This window comes from Kogia breviceps, chromosome 17, assembly GCF_026419965.1.
Source record: "Kogia breviceps isolate mKogBre1 chromosome 17, mKogBre1 haplotype 1, whole genome shotgun sequence".
Lineage (NCBI taxonomy): Eukaryota > Metazoa > Chordata > Mammalia > Artiodactyla > Physeteridae > Kogia > Kogia breviceps.
In genome coordinates, this window is record NC_081326.1 from 75,509,712 (window position 1) to 75,526,647 (window position 16,936).

The 16,936-nt window shown below is 63.8% G+C and overlaps 1 protein-coding gene across 3 annotated transcripts in view; it reads left to right on the top strand.

Moving 5' to 3' along the window:
• Nucleotides 1–2,103: 2,103 nt before the first annotated feature.
• Nucleotides 2,104–16,936, top strand: part of PTP4A3 (protein tyrosine phosphatase 4A3) — a 35,607-nt gene continuing 20,774 nt past the window's right edge. Inside the window, exon 1 of one of the 3 annotated variants that reach the window (XM_067017588.1) lies at nt 2,104–2,198. The gene's annotated coding sequence lies outside the window, so the exon portion shown is untranslated. The remainder of the gene's footprint in view (nt 2,199–16,936) is intronic. The other 2 variants (XM_067017597.1, XM_067017592.1) reach the window with 2 other exon arrangements.

The following is a 16,936-nucleotide window of genomic DNA, read 5'->3' on the forward strand; positions in this document are numbered from 1 at the left end:
AGCGTATGAAAAGTTAGGGATGCAGGCGCTGATCTTCGAGGTCAAGCTCGACATTGAAAAAAAAAAAAGATCAGTAATTAAAATGGAGCCGGGACTTCCCTGGTGGCACGGTGGTTAAGAATCTACCTGCCAGTGCAGGGGACACGGGTTCCAGCCCTGGTCTGGGAAGACTCCACATGCTGCAGAGCAACTAAGCCTGTGCGCCACAACTACTGAGCCTGCGCTCTAGAGCCTGTGAGCCACAACTACGGAAGCCCGCGAGCCTAGAGCCCGTGCCGCGCAGCAAGAGAAGCCACTGCAATGAGAAGCCCCTGTTCACCACAACTAGAGAAAGCCCGCGCGCAGTAACAAAGACCCAACATGGTCAAAAATAAATAAATAAATGTGTGTGTGTGTATATACACACACACACACACACACACACACATATATTTATATATATAAATGGACCTGGAAATGGGCTGCCTCAGTGGGTGCTCAGCTCCCATTTCAGTGGAGGCGTCCTAGGCCCTCAAAGCTGGAATGCATGACAGATGTTGCCTCTTCCAACAGCACAGCTTTCCCACTCTTCCCTGTTTGAAGGCACGAAGGACAGGGAAGCCCAGCTTTGTGGTTCAACGAGGAAGGCCTGGACCAGCTCTAGTCCCGACTTGCTGTGTGATCTTTGGAAGTTGCTTAACCTCTCTGTGTCTTCATCTACAAGATAAGAGAGAACAATTGTCCTTACCTCATGGGGTTGTGCAGGCATTAAATGAGCTGGTGAACTGAGATTTGAACCCACATCGGCAAGGCTCTGCCCTCTGAGCCCCTGATGCCTCTTAGGGAGGAATCGGGGGCCTCTGGGGACCATCCGACCAGCCCCCATCCAAGACTGAGTGTACTTTTGGTGTGCCAAATGTAGGTCTGTGTGCTGGAGACACAGGTGGGGATACCGGTGAGGTCCTCACCCAGACCACGATCGGTGTTATGTGTAACTGCCTGTGACTTTCTGGCAGAGCTTGGAGCACAGCTCTGGGGCCGAGTGAGGGGATGGTCAGCAGAGATTGAGTTCTCAGAGGAGACAACAGCTGAGAGGGACCACACGTGAAGGACAGCACCACAGGGATAGTCTGGGGCAAGACTTTCCAGGCAGAAGGAACAGTAAGTGCAAAGGCCCTTAGGTGGGATGGACCCTGACTATTGGAGGAACTGCACACAGGTGCACGAGACTGTGGCACTGAGGTGGCAGGTGGAGGGCACCTGGAGGAGTGAGCCTGGGCCTGCTCAGGTGGCCTGGGGACAGTGAGCTGGGGTCCTGCAGGATTCCACACAAAGGAGGATGGGCTCACTCTTGCCTTCCAGTGGTCCAGGTGGGTGGGTGGTCGGAGGGCATCCTCTCCGAGAAATGGAGGCAGGACCAGAGTGTGGAAGGAGAGGCTGGGCACTTGGCTGGGCTGGGGGTCCATGGACTGGTGTGGGGGACAGGGTTGGGTGAGTGAGGCACCCGGGAGACCCTGGCCAGGCTCCATGGGCCCTCTGTCCTGGGTTTCTTCATATGTCACCACTGGCCGAGCCATGAGCTCCCTAGGATGGGCTGATCCATAAGGGGACCTCCTGACCAGTCCCCAAGGGGGCACCTTAAGATCTCCCAGGGCTCCAGCACGTCCCCCCCCCCCCAAGAAAGCCACCTCCCGCCCCATGTAACATGGGCGGCCTGGGGGCCTCGAGGCCCGGTCTGACTCCAAGTCCCGGGACAGGTGACTGCTTTCCGTAACCCATCCTCACGGCAACCCGCCGTGCGCGTGGGGCTCAGCCCCAGTCGACACAAGAGGAAGTCCAGGATTCCCGAAGTTTCGTGAAACCCCTGGACCCCGGACTCCATCCCTCAGCCTCAGCGCACCCTGCCCTCTTCACCCTCACTCGGGGTCAAGGCGCCCCGCAACTGCCCCGGCGTCCTGCAACAGCCGCCTTGCGAGGGATTCTAGACCACAGTCAGAGCCCACGGACACGCCCCTTCCCACCTGGGCGGGGCTCCGGGGCGCGCCCGCGCGCCCGCGTCTTCCCGGTGTGGGGAGCGCTCCCATTGGGCCGCACCGCCCACGTGATGCGGCGGGCCCTGCCCGCGCGCCCGGAGCGGGGCCGCGCACGCGCCCCGGACCCGCGTGCACGCGCACGCGCCCCGAGCCCTCCGCCCGTGGAGCCGGCTCCCGGACCGCCAGGTCAGTTTCCTCGCGCCCGCTCGGGCGGGGGCGCGCGCGTGGTGCGGGCGCGTGGCGGGGCGCGCGCGTGCCGAGGGCGGGCCGACTCCCCAAGTCCAGGGACCCTGCTCCCGGCGGCCGCTGCGGCGCGAGCGCGGGCCTGGAGGCTGCCACGTGCAACTCTCAGCCGGGGGGCCGGCTCGGGACTCCGCCCGCCGCTTCCCCCCGCGGCAACTGGACGCCCGGGCTGGGAGGCGTGACCCCCTCCCCCCGCCCCCGATTCTAGGGGCGGCAGACCCCCCCCCACCCCGAGTACCTCTTCCCCAAGGGCCGGCAGGGTGTCGGGTGCTGCCCCCCATCCCCTGGCTCAGTTTCCTCCTCCACACAGTTTGGGGGGACTTGGTCTCTAGCGCTCCTGCCCGCCACAACCCCACCGGATTCCCTGCGTCGTGATGGCGGGGTTGCCGGCGAACGTCGCCGAGGCTGAGCTCTAGGTCCCGGTACAGGTCCGTGCCCCGGCTTTCAGACCACTCTGGGGCTGGAAGCCTGGCGGTGCCTCATCTGTCCAAGCAGTCCCCCAGCTTAGAGCAGGTCCCTGCCTTGTCCCAGGCGGCTCGTGATGCGCTCCTGTGTTCTCCCCGGCAGCTAGCTGGTGGCCGGTTGAGTTGGGGTGGGTGGCGTGTCAGCTCCAGGCCAGTAGAGCAGCTGTTGCCCTGGTCTGGCCTTCCTGGGTGGAGCATGGTGACCCCCACAGGCCGGACCCTGATAGCGGATCTGAGGGTGGGTAGAGTCCAGGCCAGCTGGTCACAGTGTGCCGGGCACTCCAGCCCTGGCAGGTGGGCATGCGCTGTGCCTCCTCTCCTGGCTGGCCGGCTCTGTGGTTAGCCCTGCATGTGATGGTGGGTGCCTAGGTGCTGGGCATCAGTGGTGTGTGGACTCCAGGGGGGCCTGCTCCTAGGCTGGAGCAGTGTGGGGCTGTGGACCAGAGAGGGCCAGTGGACACAGGGTGCCTGTGGCCTTGCCCAAATGGAGACCCCTTTGCAGCCCTGTGCAGGCGCCTTGCCTCACTGACCTCAAATCCTCCCATGAAATTCTTAACCCCACTTCTCAGATGTGGAGACTGAGGCCCAGAGAGGTGGAGTCATGTCCAGCCCCTCAGCCTGCAGACCTCACCAGAGCCTTGGTTTTCCCACCTGTGAAGTGGGTGCTGGTTGACCTTCCCGGCAGGCTGCTGTGAGGAGTAAATGGGCCCTGAGGCAGGCGTGGGGGGTCTCCCCACGGCCACCCAGGCCTCCCTTGTTGCAGGGATTCAGGGGAAGAGGCTGCCCCCCGGATGTCCCCCTGGGGAGCTGGCCACCACCCAACACCCCCACGGTGCTTGCCACGCACCGTGTGCCAGGCCCGGTGCTGGACTGAGGGGTGGGCGATGGCAGGTCCCACCTCAGGCCGTGGCGCGGTGCCTCCCCGTGTTCTTGTCCGGGCGGTGGTCCTCCGTGGGCTCATAAGGTGGTTTGGAGTCTGGCTCTGAGCAGCCCATCCGGCATTCCTTTCTCACTGAGTCACCAAAACTTGAGCACCTACTGTGTGCCAGGCCCAGATAAGTTGTTATCAAGACCGACCTGGGCCCTGGCCCCGTGGAGCTGGCAGTCAGGTGGGGGCGCCCCCACACACAGGTGGCTGTGCCGCCTTGGGCATGTCCCCGCCGAACCTCACAATACCCTTCTCTCACTTGGGACGGTGACGCTGCGTGACGGGTGGGGTTGTGTGTGCCCACAGATGCATGTGGCCAGGGTCCACTCTGCCAGGTGGGGCTCTGGGCACTGAGGACCAGGGAACAGAACAGGTGTGACCCTGCTCTCCTGGACCCTGCCTTCAGTGCTGGTGGTTCTTGCGGGTGGGTAGGTGGGCTGCCGGGCTGGCTGGAGGGCCCAGGGCTTGGCCAGTGCACCCTGTCGTTTTCCTGGCCAGGAAGCCAGGCCTGGAGGGCATGAGGGCAGGTCCTTTTGCGTGGAGCAGGGCTCTGTCCACGTCCCTAGGCTCACAGCGTCTCCTGCCGCCGGGACTCTGGGAGAGGGGTGGTGGCTCCCCTTCCAGGTGGGGAAGCCGAGGCTCAGAGAAGGTAGTCTCCAGGTGTGTTGGGTGCCTGCTGTGTGCCGGGCCCCTCCCCCATCCCGGTCTGTGCCCCCGCCACTGGAGTCATTGTCCACCTGTCCTGCAGCGAGAGGCCAAAGTTCAGCGAGGCTCCTCCCTTCCCGAGGTCACAGGGGCTCTGGGCAGTGATGGCTCAGGGAGGAGGCCCCTCTGTCCGACCCCACCTCTGGCTCAGTGCCCCAAGTCCCCCGGGCGGGCTGGGAATTTTTCCTGTCGGGACTCTGGAAGGCCGCCCAGGTCGGGTGTGTGGAAGCCCCAGCCAGGCCCAGTTCCCGCCACAGTGTCCGTTCTGCTGCCTGGGGTCTGTCTCCTCCTCCGCCCAGGCCTCAGTTGGGAGTGGGTGCCCTCTGCGAGCCCTCGCAAGGCAGATGGTGTCTACGTTTTTGTTTTTGATTTAAATATTTGTTTATTTATTTGGCTGTGCTGGGTCTTAGTTGTGGCATGCAGGATCTTCGTTGCTGCGTCCAGGATCTTTTAGTTGCAGCATGCGGGCTCTTAGTCGCGGCATGTGGGATCTAGTTCCCCCACCAGCGATTGAACCCGGGCCCCCTGCATTGGGAGCGTGGAGCCTTACCCGCTGGACCACCGGTGGAGTCCCTGGTGTGTACATTTGGATGGGAGGACCTAAGCCTCAGTGCCCGAGTGTCTCAGCGGGCAAGGAGGTGGCTTGAACCTTGTGGAGACCAGTGTTCTCATCTCTAGAAGGTGACGATGCCCCATGATGGCTGGAGTGGGGTTCCGCCGTCCTCGGCCATCGCCGCCAGAAGGGAGTTGAGGAGAAACTGGTCCGGCAGCCAGACCCGAGCCCCGCGTGGCTCCTCCCGCTGCCCCAGCTTCCCAGGCCTCTGTGCCACGAGCCCCCTCTCTCTCCTGGATCTTCCAGGCCACCACCTTTATTGTGCGCCGACTGTGTGCCTGGCCGGAGCTTGGCTGCGTCCTGGATGAGTCCAGGGGCGGGTGTCACCGCCCTGGGTCTCCATCTGCGCCGGCACGTGAGGGGCTGGATCAGATCCAAGCTTGTCAGTGGGGGAGGCGCTCCCAGGTGCTTGGTGCTCCACACGTCCCCCAGGAGATTCCGATGCCCCCAGGAAGGAAGCACCCATGGCTGATGTGGGCAGGTGGAAGGTTGGCAGCCCCCAGACTGTGTCATGCTGTGGTTCTATTTCCTGACTCAGATTCCGAGGGAAGGGGCGGCAGGAGCCATGGAGTGTTCTAGAGCAGGGTGGAGGGATGGTCTCTGGTGCGTGGCTGGGGGCTGATGTGCTGGAATAGGACTCAGCCAGGACGTCCTTGGGTGCTGCTGTGGGTCTCCCCAGCCTCCCGGCCTGGCTGCCCAGAGCCCCCTTAGTCAATGAAAGGTCACTAGCCGTCTGCCTTTGGGCCAACTTTTCTCCTCTGGGGTCTCAGTTTCCCCTTCGGCAGAGGGGGGCTCTGACCTGCTGTCACCAGCTCCTCCATCCCCCCAGCCCCTCCTGGGAGCTGCAGGAGCCTGTTCCCATGGCCTCACTCGCCGCAAAGACCCCGAAGCAAGGGCTGGCCCAGCTGGAGGAGGCGGGCGGGCACGCAGCCCTACCCTGTCCCCTTCCCATGGGATTGCTGCTCCCGGCCCCTCTCCGGGGCCCGGGGCCCCTCTTGTGACTCAGGCTTCCTGGAAGAGGCGCGGGAGAGCACGAGGATTCCCCGCCACCCCACCCAGAGTTCCCGCAGCGACCGACCGCCTGCGTGTCCCGTCACCGCCCCGTCACCGCCCCACCGCTACCTACGGTGGGCTTCACCTGCTGTCTGCTCTGCCCCTGCCCCCAGCGGGCGCCCCTTCCTGCTGCTTCCGCTGGCACCCTCCGGGCATTGTCTCTTGGTGCTGGGACAGGCCTCTCCTCCTCCCTTGCCTGGACCAGGCCCTGCCAAGCCAAACATTTCCTCCCCTTTCATCTCCCCATGGGCTCAGCTGCTGAGCCTTCTCCTGGCCTTCACTTCTCCCTGGCTGGCTTCCCAGTGGCCCATCTGCTGGGAATTGCCATGCGGAGCTCAGGGGGTGCCCGGGGGTGCCCGGGGCTCCCCATGGTGACCTCGCAGTCCCCTCTGCTCAGCCCTAGGGAGCCCAGAGCCGTGGCCCCAGCTCTGCCAGGCCTCTCTGGGTGACCCTGGGCTGGCCCCTGCTCTCCCCGGGCCTCAGTTTTCTTGTCTAGAGGATGGAGAGCTTGGAGCAGACCTTGGACCCCACAGCAGACTGGGTGGGGGGTCAGGACAAAGCTGGTAGTCTTGGCGGTTAAGCCCAAGCCACCCGGGCCAGGCGACCTGCTTGCAGCCGTGCGTCTGCGCGTTGTGACTGGCCCGGCGACTTGCCGTTTACGGTCTCTGAAGCCTGCAATCTCGGGAGGGGCCGTCCGTGGGTGTCTCAGTTCCCCTGTCTGTCAAGTTGTGCTCTTGGACCAGACCCTGTGCAGGGAGTGGGCAGAGAGGGCCTGGGGCGCTGCAGTGACGGCACCTCCTGGGCCCGGGGACTCGTGTTGGGGGCGGGGCCATGCAAACAGTGCTCCATGTTGTTGTTCAGTACAGGTTAGTGATGCTTCTTCTTTTTTTTTTTTTTTTATAAATTTATTTAGTTTATTTATTTATTTTTGGCTGTGTCGGGTCTTCATTGCTGCATGTGGGCTTTCTCTAGTTGTGGTGAGCGGGGGCTACCCTTCGTTGCCGTGCGCGGGCTTCTCATTGCAGTGGCTTCTCTTGTTGCAGAGTATGGCCTCTAGGTGCGCAGGCTTCAGTAGTTGTGGAGTGCAGGCTCTAGAGCGCAGGCTCAGTAGTTGTGGCGCACGGGCTTAGTTGCTCCGAGGCATGTGGGATCTTCCTGGACCAGGGCTCAAACCCGTGTCCCCTGCATTGGCAGGCGGATTCTTAACCACTGCGCCACCAGGGAAGTCCCTAGTGATGCTTCCTACGAGCAGTCGAACAGCCCTGGAAGTTCACAGCTGCTCTGGGCTCTGGGCTGCGGGGCGTATACTGGATCTCACCGGGACAGGCTGCCCACGTGCGGCGTGATGTGTCTCACTTGAAATTTCCCCCACCACTGACTTTGGGCCTCTCTCCTGATGGCACTTGGGGGCCCGGGTCCCGGGTCTGGGTGGACCCTGTTTAGGAATCAGTACCCTTGTGACGGCCTCTTCTAAACAGGGCCCTGCATCCCTCTTTGCCCCCATTACCACCGGCTGGGCTGCTGCGTACTGGGGTTGGGGAGGCAGCCTACTGGCTTGGCCCGGCTCCTGCCTTTCTGTGCCTCTTGAGGGGCCGCCAGGCCTGCACTGGCCACTGTGGGGGACGGAGGAGGGCAGAGAAAGGTGGTCCTGACCCCTGGAGGGACTGTGGGTGAACAGGACCTGCAGGAGACGACTGTCACCTTCCTGGAGCGTGTGTCCCCAAGGTTTTGAGGTCGTGTTGGCGCAGGAAGTCAAGGTAGCCTTCTGAGAGGAGGTGGTGTCTGGCTGGGGCTTGAGGGGTGTGGGCACCCCAGTAGCTGGCGGGAGGAGCTCCAGGAAGGGAGAGCTGGGCGAGGGCAGCTCCCGGGAGCTTGGGGCTTGAGTTAAGAGCACCCCTCAGGGGCGCTGTCGTGGTCTCGCTCTAGGCCGGCGTGGAGCTGGTCCAGGGCACGGCCTTCATCCTCACGGCCAGCTGTGTGGCAGTGGCTGTCACTGCCCCGTCTCTCAGGCCGCGTACCCCGCCCAGGGTGGCAGGCGTGTCTGGCTGGTGCCCCTCGAGTCGGGGCTGTGCGGTCCTTGTAGAAGGGCCTGGAGCCAGACTCTCGTCCCCTTGTTTACAGATGAGGGGCCTCCAGGTGTGTGTGGGACCGGGGGGGAGTGGACCTCACCCCGGCACAGCCACCGGCTCATCTGGCCCGGGAGACCCTCCCCTCTCTGGCCTCAGTTTTCCCTGTTTCTCAAATGGGGCTGGGAGGACCTGCCTCCAGCGGTGGGTGACAGTCTGATAAGGAAGGGGCATCTGGTGAGCAGGAGGCCCTGCTTCTGGCCTCTGGTGTCAACGTGCCGGTCCGTGCCTCAGTTTCCCCTTCTGTAAATGGAGGTGTGCACCCCTTCTGTGGGCATGTTGGGAGGTGTAAAAGCGGGCATCCCACGGCGAGCAGCCCTTCCCTGCTCTATCCCATCCTCCGTGGCCGTGAGGGCTGGGCCGTTCCCACGGTCGCCGGGCAGCCGCAGGAAGCCATCTGGAGGCCTTGTTTACCCCTCCTCCCAGCTTCCCTGGCAGGAAGTCACCGGAAGGGCCGTCCCGAGGGGCCCCCAGGCCTGTGAGGACAGCCAGAGGCCGGGGGTCTCTGGGTAGAGCGTGGGGGGCAGGGAACGTGGAGGACGGAGCCAGGCAGAGCCTGCTGGGCGTGTGGGCTGCAGTGTAGATTGAACCATTCATCACGGCTGTCCTCTGTCCGTCCACCTCGTCAGCAGCCCCTGCCCCCCGCAGGCCCCCCACGAGGCCCAGCACGGCCACAGCCCGTGAAGTCCCGGTCTGCAGACGGCAGTGAGGCCACCGCAGCCTCGGCCCTGCGTGGACCGTGTGACATTAGGGGAGGTGTGGGGTCCAGGGAGCCGGGGGGGGAGCCCTAACCCCTGGGGAGGGGTCAGAGGAAGGGACTTCGGCGGCAGCTGAGGGTCAAAGAGGAGGTGTCTAGGGGAAGGGCTGGGGGGAGAGGGCTGCAGGTGGAAGGGGACAGCCTCTGGGGCGTTGGACGTGGGCGGGGTCTGGGGGCATGGATGGTGACGGCAGGGGTGGTCGTGCCCCACAGACCTCTTTCTCTCCTCCCCTCCTCCAGCCCTCCCACCCCTGCCCCAGGACCCCCACGAGACCCCCAGATCAGCCTGCAGGTCTGGATGTGCTTGGAGCAGGGTCGGGGCCTGGGCTTCCACCCCTCGGGATGTGCCCAGCTTCCCCGGCATTTGCTGCAGCCCCGATGCCCACTGACTGGCCTGAGTGTGGCCGGTCGGGCCTGGGGACCGTTCCCACAGACACTGCCAGCTGGGCCCGCCTGGCGCTAGGAGGGGCGCTGACCCCTCAGGGCCTCGTGTCCTGTCTGCTTGGCTGCCTTGTGCCTGCCTGGGCCTCCTGTCTTCAGAAGGAGCCTGGTGGGCTCAGGGGTCCGACAGCCCTGCCTGGCCAGACCTGGGGAGGCCAAGGAGCTCCCCACCTGGGTTTCCTCCCCCTCCCTCCCCTCCTCTCCCCCTCCCCTCTGCCTCCTTCCCTCCCTCCTCCCTCCTCCCTCCCCCTCTGCCTCCTCCCCTCCCCCTCCTCCCCTCCCTCCCCCCTCCCCCTCCTCCCCTCCCTCCCCCCTCCCCCCTCCTCCCTCCCCCTCTGCCTCCTCCCCTTCCCCTCCTCCCCTCCCTCCCCCCTCCCCCCTCCTCCCCTCCCTCCCTTTGGAAGGCTCTGGCACAGGTTCTTATGGGCAAAGCCTCCCAGAGAGTGTGCTGGGGTTTCCGGGCCAGGGTGAGTTTACGGTACCCCACCCTGGGGAAGTGAGCGTGAGAGCCAGGGCTTTGGGTGGATCGGGGTTCAGGAGCATACTGCGGGAGGCGTGCCCATCGGCCAGTCCTGGGTGAGACTGGATGGTCCAGGGGCAGCCATGGGCATCCATGGGCTGAGGACAGACACCCGTGAGCCTGTCCCAGGAGGGTCAGTGACCGTTCCCAAGCCTGCTGCTTGTGCTGCTTGCACCGACCCCGCCTCACGGCCGCCGTGGTGTGTGGGTACCCCATCTGTGGAGGATCAGCTACCTCCTGGCGGTAGAGGGCAGCTGACCCCAGGTCTGAGAAGTGTCGGCCTCACCCCGCTGCCTTGTAATGAGATGCTAAGTCCCGCGGAACGTTGAAGCGGAGGGAAGGGGGCTCTCCTAAGAGACGTTGGCTGCATGCGTGAGCAGGAGTCGGGAAGGCAGCAGGAGGCTGAGGCTGGGTTCCCTGGCGCTTGTCGGGGTGCTGCTGAAATGGGAGAAGCCTTGAGGGGTGTTGGGGGAGCCCTGCGCCGAGACCCCGGAGCCTGGGGAGGCTGGGGAGGAGGCTGGCCGAGGGACGGCGGCTAGCCTCAGCCCCCAGACCGTTTCTTCCTGGGCGCCGCGCGCTCTGTTGACGGCACGTGACGAGATAGTGCCCTCCGCCCCCTCCCCTTCTGCCAGGGCGTCTGGGTGGAAAGTAGGTTGAGCTGGGAGCTTCTCAGCGCGTCGGGAGTCCAGCTGGGGCAGGGGCTCCTCGGCAGCTGAGGGCCTCTCTTCTTCTCTTGCTGCTGCTGGGGCTGTGGTCTGGGGGCACCTGGCCCTCGGGGTAACCTCCTGGCTGCCGTGGCCAAATTGGCTGTCGTGCTAGGACCTGAGCTTTTCTTCCAGAGAGCTCCTTTGGACCCAGAGCATAGCCAGGGCATCCAGTAGGTGCTCAGTTTGTGGGCTGGTGAGCCGGCCTCCAAGGAGGTGGGGTCTGGACAGGCACAGGAGAGCCAGGAGGGAGTCCTGGGTAGGTGGCACCCATGGGCAAAGGCCTGGTGGCAGTGTGGGATGGTGCAGGGACAGAGAGCTGGCAGAGGGCACAGTACGTGCAAAGGGCCAGAGGCAGGATCTCAGAGGCAAGTTTCAGGAACAGCAGGAGGGCAGGTGAGGCTGGAGCCGAGGAAGGGAGTGGGGGGAGGAGGTCAGTGGGGTGGGGCCTTCTTTCAGGCCTAAGGACAAGCACGGGCGTTCCTTCTTCGAGATGTGGGTGCCATGGAAGGGTTTCAGCCGAGGAGGACAGGATGGACTCAGCTGTCACCACGTAGGGAGTGGGGGGCAGGGTTGGGGGGGCCTGGGATGCCAGCGGGGGTCTGGTTCTGGGCAGGTGCCCCTCAGATTCCTGGTCACCCCGAGTGGCTCGGGGCAGCTGGGCCCCGGCGTTGCCATCTCACCACCCATGGCAGCCGTCTTGCTCCCTGCTGGGCATTCTGGGGAGTTTCCGTTTCCTTACCTTGAGCTTGATTCTGTGGCCGCCTGGATTTGGGACTCGGAGGACCGGCGCCCACTGCAAGCCCGCCTGCCCGAGGGGCCAGCTCCCCGCGGTTCCCCTGAAGGCTGGGTCACCTTTCTGCTCCCTGCCCTTCCCTGCCTCGTGGCCTTTGCTCGGGCCACACCCTCCACCCAGACACCTACCCCGTTCACCCAGTTGGATCTTTGAAGGCAAGAAGGGGACGGATGGCGTGTCCTTCTGGGACTCTTGGGTGCTGTGCAGAAGGCCGCCTGGGGCAGTCCGGCTCTGAGGGATGTCCGTACCTGCTTCAGACTGAGTGGGGCCTGGATTCGGGGGAGTTGCGTGGACGTGCGGTTTTGTCTGGTGGAGGGGTTACGTCCCTGGGGCCCTGTGGAACACCGCCCGTCTCTACTCCCCTCTCGCGTTTTAGCACTCAGAATCCGCGGGCTGAAAGCACTCAGTGCTGTGAATCCTCTGAAGCAGCGTTGCCCCCTGCCAGCTCCGTCACACATGATTGACTAGATCTCAGACTCGTACTCACTTTATGTGTGATAGTTGTGGTTTTTTTTTTTTTTTTTGCAGTATGCGGGCCTCTCACTGTTGTGGCCTCTCCCGTTGCGGAGCACAGGCTCTGGACGCGCAGGCCTAGCGGCCATGGCTCACGGGCTTAGTTGCTCCGCGGCATGTGGGATCTTCCCGGACCGGGGCACGAACCCGTGTCTCCTGCATCGGCAGGCGGATTCTCAACCACTGCGCCACCAGGGAAGCCCGATAGTTGTGTTTTTAACTTCTAAAAAGGCTTTGACAAACCTTTCCCATCCTTGAAGGCCAGCACTATCCCGCCTGGAACCCTGGAGGGCCCCTCCCCATCCGTCTGGCTGCTGGGGCCTCTGTCCCTCCCAGACACGCCCAGTGCCCTGGGCAGCCTGGTGCAGCCCTGACGGGCCGGAAGGGGCTGACTGGGTGCCCCCAGGTGTGGACCTGGATCCTCTCTGCCCACCCACCCTGTGTCACCTGGATCCCCCTGTCCAGCATCGCTCCCCTGGGACGCACTGCTGCTCAGTCCCTGTGGGTGAAATAAAAACAGACCTGGAGGGGCTTCCCCGGTGGCACAGCGGTTGAGAGTCCGCCTGCCGATGCAGGGGACACGGGTTCGTGCCCCGGTCCGGGAGGATCCCACGTGCCGCGGAGCGGCTGGGCCCGTGAGCCGTGGCCGCTGAGCCTGCGCGTCTGGAGCCTGCGCTCCGCGACGGGAGAGGCCACGGCAGTGAGAGGCCCGCGTACCACAAAAACAAAACAAAACAAAACAGACCTGGAAATGACCCAAATGTCCGTCAGCTGAAGAGCAGGTAACGCAAAGTGGGGTCTCTCCACTCAGCATCCTGATCTACCCTGCAGCATGGGTGACGCTTGGAAGTATTATCCTGAATGAAGGGGGCCAGACGCAAAGGACCACACAGTGACGATTCCATTTGTGTAAAGTGTCCAGAACAGGCAAATCCATAGAGAGAGCAGATTCCCGGTCGCCAGGGGCTGGGGTGGGGGGATGGGGAGTGACTGCCAACAGTTGTGGCTTTCTTTAGGGGGCGATGGAAGTGTTCTGGAATTGGTGGTGGTGATGATTACACGACGCTGTGAATGTACTAATAAAACACTGAAGTGCACACTTTCAAATAGTAAAATGGCGAACGTCACGTTAGGTGAATTTTATCTCCATTTAAAAAAAAATGTAAACGGCTCTCCTGCCCCACACAAGCTGGCTTGAGCAGGCCCACAGTTAGTCTGCAAAATGGGATGTAGCCCAGCTCTGTCCCAGGGTTCGAGCAGGCAGGGGCTTGATTCACTTGCAGGAGAAAGTGAAGCAGCCCCTGTTCGCTGCTTGGGACGTGGGGTGCTCAGCGGGTGCGGGAGAACAGGTGGGCCATCCTTGCTCTCTGGCCTGAGTTTTGCTGGGCGAATGGAGGAATGAGGCTTAGGGGCAGGTAGACGTCTGTGTGCAAAGTCCCCGCCCTCCCCTGCCCTGTGACCCTCATCACCCTGATGCGTGGGGCCTGTGTTCTTCTTTGTCTGGGGTCTGTCTCCGGTCTCTCGCCTGCTTCAGTCCCCTGAGCCCGGGCAGCAGGGTGCACTGGGGGGTGTGGGCACAGAGCAGCCCCTGCCCTGCACCCCGGGTCCCTGCCCCGTGCGGAGCTCACAGGATCGCCAAGGGGTCAGATGGAGCCAAGAGGGCACCCGCTTGGTCGCCTCTGAAGTGTGCCCCCCCTACCCACTCTGTCCCTGCGTACCTTTCTTCTTAGTTGGCCTTGCTGGGCCTGGCGAGTAGGGCTGCTGGGCCCATGCACCCACCTGGCTCTGGGCATTTTTTTTTTTTTTTTTTTCAATTGAAGTATAGTTGATTTACAGTGTTAATTTCTGCTGTACAGCAAAGTGATTCATGTATATATATATATGTGTGTGTGTGTGTGTATATATACACACAGACATTGCTTTTTATATTCTTTTCCATTATGGTTTGTCGCAGGATGTTGACTGTGTCAGTAGTTCCCTGTGCTCTGCAGTAGGACCTTGTTGTCTGGCTCTGGCCATTTCTGCCCAGTGTGAAGGTGTAGCCCAGGGGCCTCCTGGTCCCCGAGGGCTGCCTCGCGGCTGCCCCCCCCACCCCCCCCCGGAGTCCTGGCCCTGCTCTGCTGGAGGAGGCCTGTGAGCTGCTGTGTCCTGACGGTGGGGGGAATGGCTCACATGATTTTGCCAGGTGGAGCCTTTCCTGTGCCCTGGGGGCCACCCTCAGGCCAGCTCGTCCAGCCCGCAGCCCCTCCCGGGAGGCTGTTGTGCTGTGCTGTGCAGCCCAGGGAAAGGGGCTGAAGTTGGCCCCTGGGCCGGGAGGGGTGGAGGGGCTGGAGCAGCCCGCGATGCCTGGCACAGTTCTGCCCTCTGGCCCGCAGCAATGCCCAGGGCCTCCCAGGGAGCCAGGGCCGGTGCAGACCCCAGGCTGGAAGGCGCCTCAGCCCCTCAAAAAGCTCAGGCCCGGGAGAGGAGGGGTTTCCCTCGGGTCATCCCTTCTGATGGTTCCCTGCTTCCTCCCCTGGGAGCCGGGCAGATGCTTAAGGCGGGTGGTGTAGGCAGCCCGGGTCCTGATGCCCAGCTCCCCAGGACGCGCTGTGCCTGGCCCTCTGCTGCCTTCTGTCTGGGAAGGCAGCTCTGCTGGCATCAGCGGGGCTGCGAGGGGGCGGCAGGGGCCGCGGGGAGGGTGGCATGGCTGGCGCTTGGCGGGCACTGGGCGCCCTGTGGCTGGGGCCTTCTCGCTGCCCGCTTGGGCTGGGCGTCCAGGCTTGGCCGTTCTCAGGGCAGGGGGTGTCTGCTTCCAGGAACTAATCCTGCCACCCTCAGGTCATTGTCGCCACGGCATGGCCAAGGTGGGGACACAGGAGAAGCAGGGAGGGGCGTGTGCTCTGCCCTCACCCCTGCTGAGACGTTCACACAGTGACCACCCGCGTGGCCCACCTGCAACACTCCTCGCAGTGGGAGTCTTTTTATTTATTTATTCATTTTTTGCGGTACGCAGGCCTCTCACCGCCGTGGCCTCTCCCGTTGCGGAGCACAGGCTCCGGACGCGCAGGCTCAGCGGCCACGGCTCACGAGCCCAGCCGCTCCGCGGCACGTGGGATCCTCCCGGACCGGGGCACGAACCCGCGTCCCCTGCATCGGCAGGCGGACTCTCAACCGCTGCGCCACCAGGGAGTCTTCATGGTCCCTCTTCACAGATGGCGCCCAGGCTCAGAGAGATGGTCCTGGACACACAGGCGAGCAGGAGTCGGGGGGCCAGGCCAGGAGGCTCTCCGACCCTCACAGCTGGGAGGCTGGGGCCCAGGGTGCCCTAGCCTGGTGTTGCCGAAGTGGGGTTCTGTGAGGTGCCTCATTGCTAGGGCCTGGCTTCAAAAACATTCTGGAGGGACTTCCCTGGCGGTCTAGTGGTTAAGACTCCGCAATTCCACCGCAGGGGGCACGGATTCGATCCCTGGTCAGGGAACTAAGATCCCACATGCCGTGTGGTGCAGCCAAAAAACCAAACCGCATTCTGGAAATGCGCCGCTGGCTGCCCTTCGGATCTTCAGGTCCTCGTGTCTGTAGAGACGTCCTGCGGGCAAGAGGTCCTCTCGAGTGTCCCAGGGAACCCACTGGGAGAATCGTGAACTTGAACGTGGACCCTCCTGGGGCTCCCGGAGTCCTGTCAGAGCCCCCCTGGGTGTCCGGCACGGTGGGAGCATGCGGGGGACGCAGGCAGGGCTGCTTGGGAGGGGAGTGTCCTTCCAGAGCCGGGAGAGGAGCCAACGGCAGCTCCGCGAAGGATGAGCTTCCAGTGAACCTGTTTTACCGATGTGCAAACTGGGGCCCAGGGAAGTTGCGGGGCGGGCCCAGCGCCACACGGCTCGCAGGGGGGAGCCCGGATGGGAACCACGTCAGGCTCCCGAGCTCCTCATCTGCTGGGAAGGGCAGACTCTGCGGGCAGGAGCAGCTCGAACGAGGCTGTGGGGCAGAAGCCCGGGCCTGGGGCGGTAAGAGGGAACCGTCCCTTCCCCCGCGGCCCCCAGAGAACCTGCCTGGCCCGGCGGTTTGAGTGAGGCTGCACCTCAGGGTCTCCTGCTCTCTTTGGGCCTCACTGGCCCAGAGGCCAGAGGTTCCCATGGGCCGGATGGTCATTGGTGCCCACAAAGTTATGGGGGGGGGTGACCCACGTGGGGCAGGTGGAGCCCCAGGCTGGAGGCTGTGTGTGGTAGGGTGCAGTGCTGGCATCTCCGGGGGTGTGGCCCGACAGGGCACGGCGCGGGGGGTCCCTGCCACGGTCTAAGCCTCCTGCGGCCCTGTGCGCTCAGGGTTGGAGCCACTGGAGAGCGGGGAGCAGAGCCCCTGCTCGTTTCAGGGGTCGGATGTGGTTCTTTGTCTGGCCAAGGGCCCAGCACAGAGCTTGGTGGCCGAGAAGGCCCTTAACTGCCAGCGGGACCAACGTGACCCTGACACGCTAATGGTGCCGATGGGCTTTTTGAAAGGGAGCCAGCTCAGAGAGGACAGGCAGCAGGGCGGGGTCGCCCAGCAGGCCCTCGGCCGCAGGTAGAGACCCCGCGTCCTGGGGCTGGGGCCTGCCAACACCGCCCCTCTTGCGCCAGCTCTTTGGGGGCGCTGGGGGGCTGCGTCTTGCTGCCAGGCTGGCCCAGAAATAGCTGTGACCTTCCGTGCCCAGCCTGGCAGCGCCTGGGGCTGAGAGGCCTACGTGCATCGGGCTGAGTCCTCGCAGGGCGGTGGGGCTGGTTATTTTGGACGTGGCCCGCCGAGGCCAGGTCAGAGCTCTTTCCCGCGGCTCCTGCAGGCCCCTCTGACGTGCATTCACCAGGGCCTTGGCCAGCGGCCCCGGCCACCTCTGTGATCTCGTGCCCCCTTCCTGCCCTCCTGACCATCGGTGGCCCTGTGCTCCGGGCGCAGCAGGGGAGGGGGGCCCCAGGGACTGGGGCAGGCGCCGGGTGATAGGGCCGCCTCCTGGAGCCCTCCAACATCTGTTGGAGGCTGGGCCTCAGTTTCCCTCCAGGGGCTGTTTGAAGGAGAATGTACACAGAAAGAGCTCACCCTGGGCTGGCT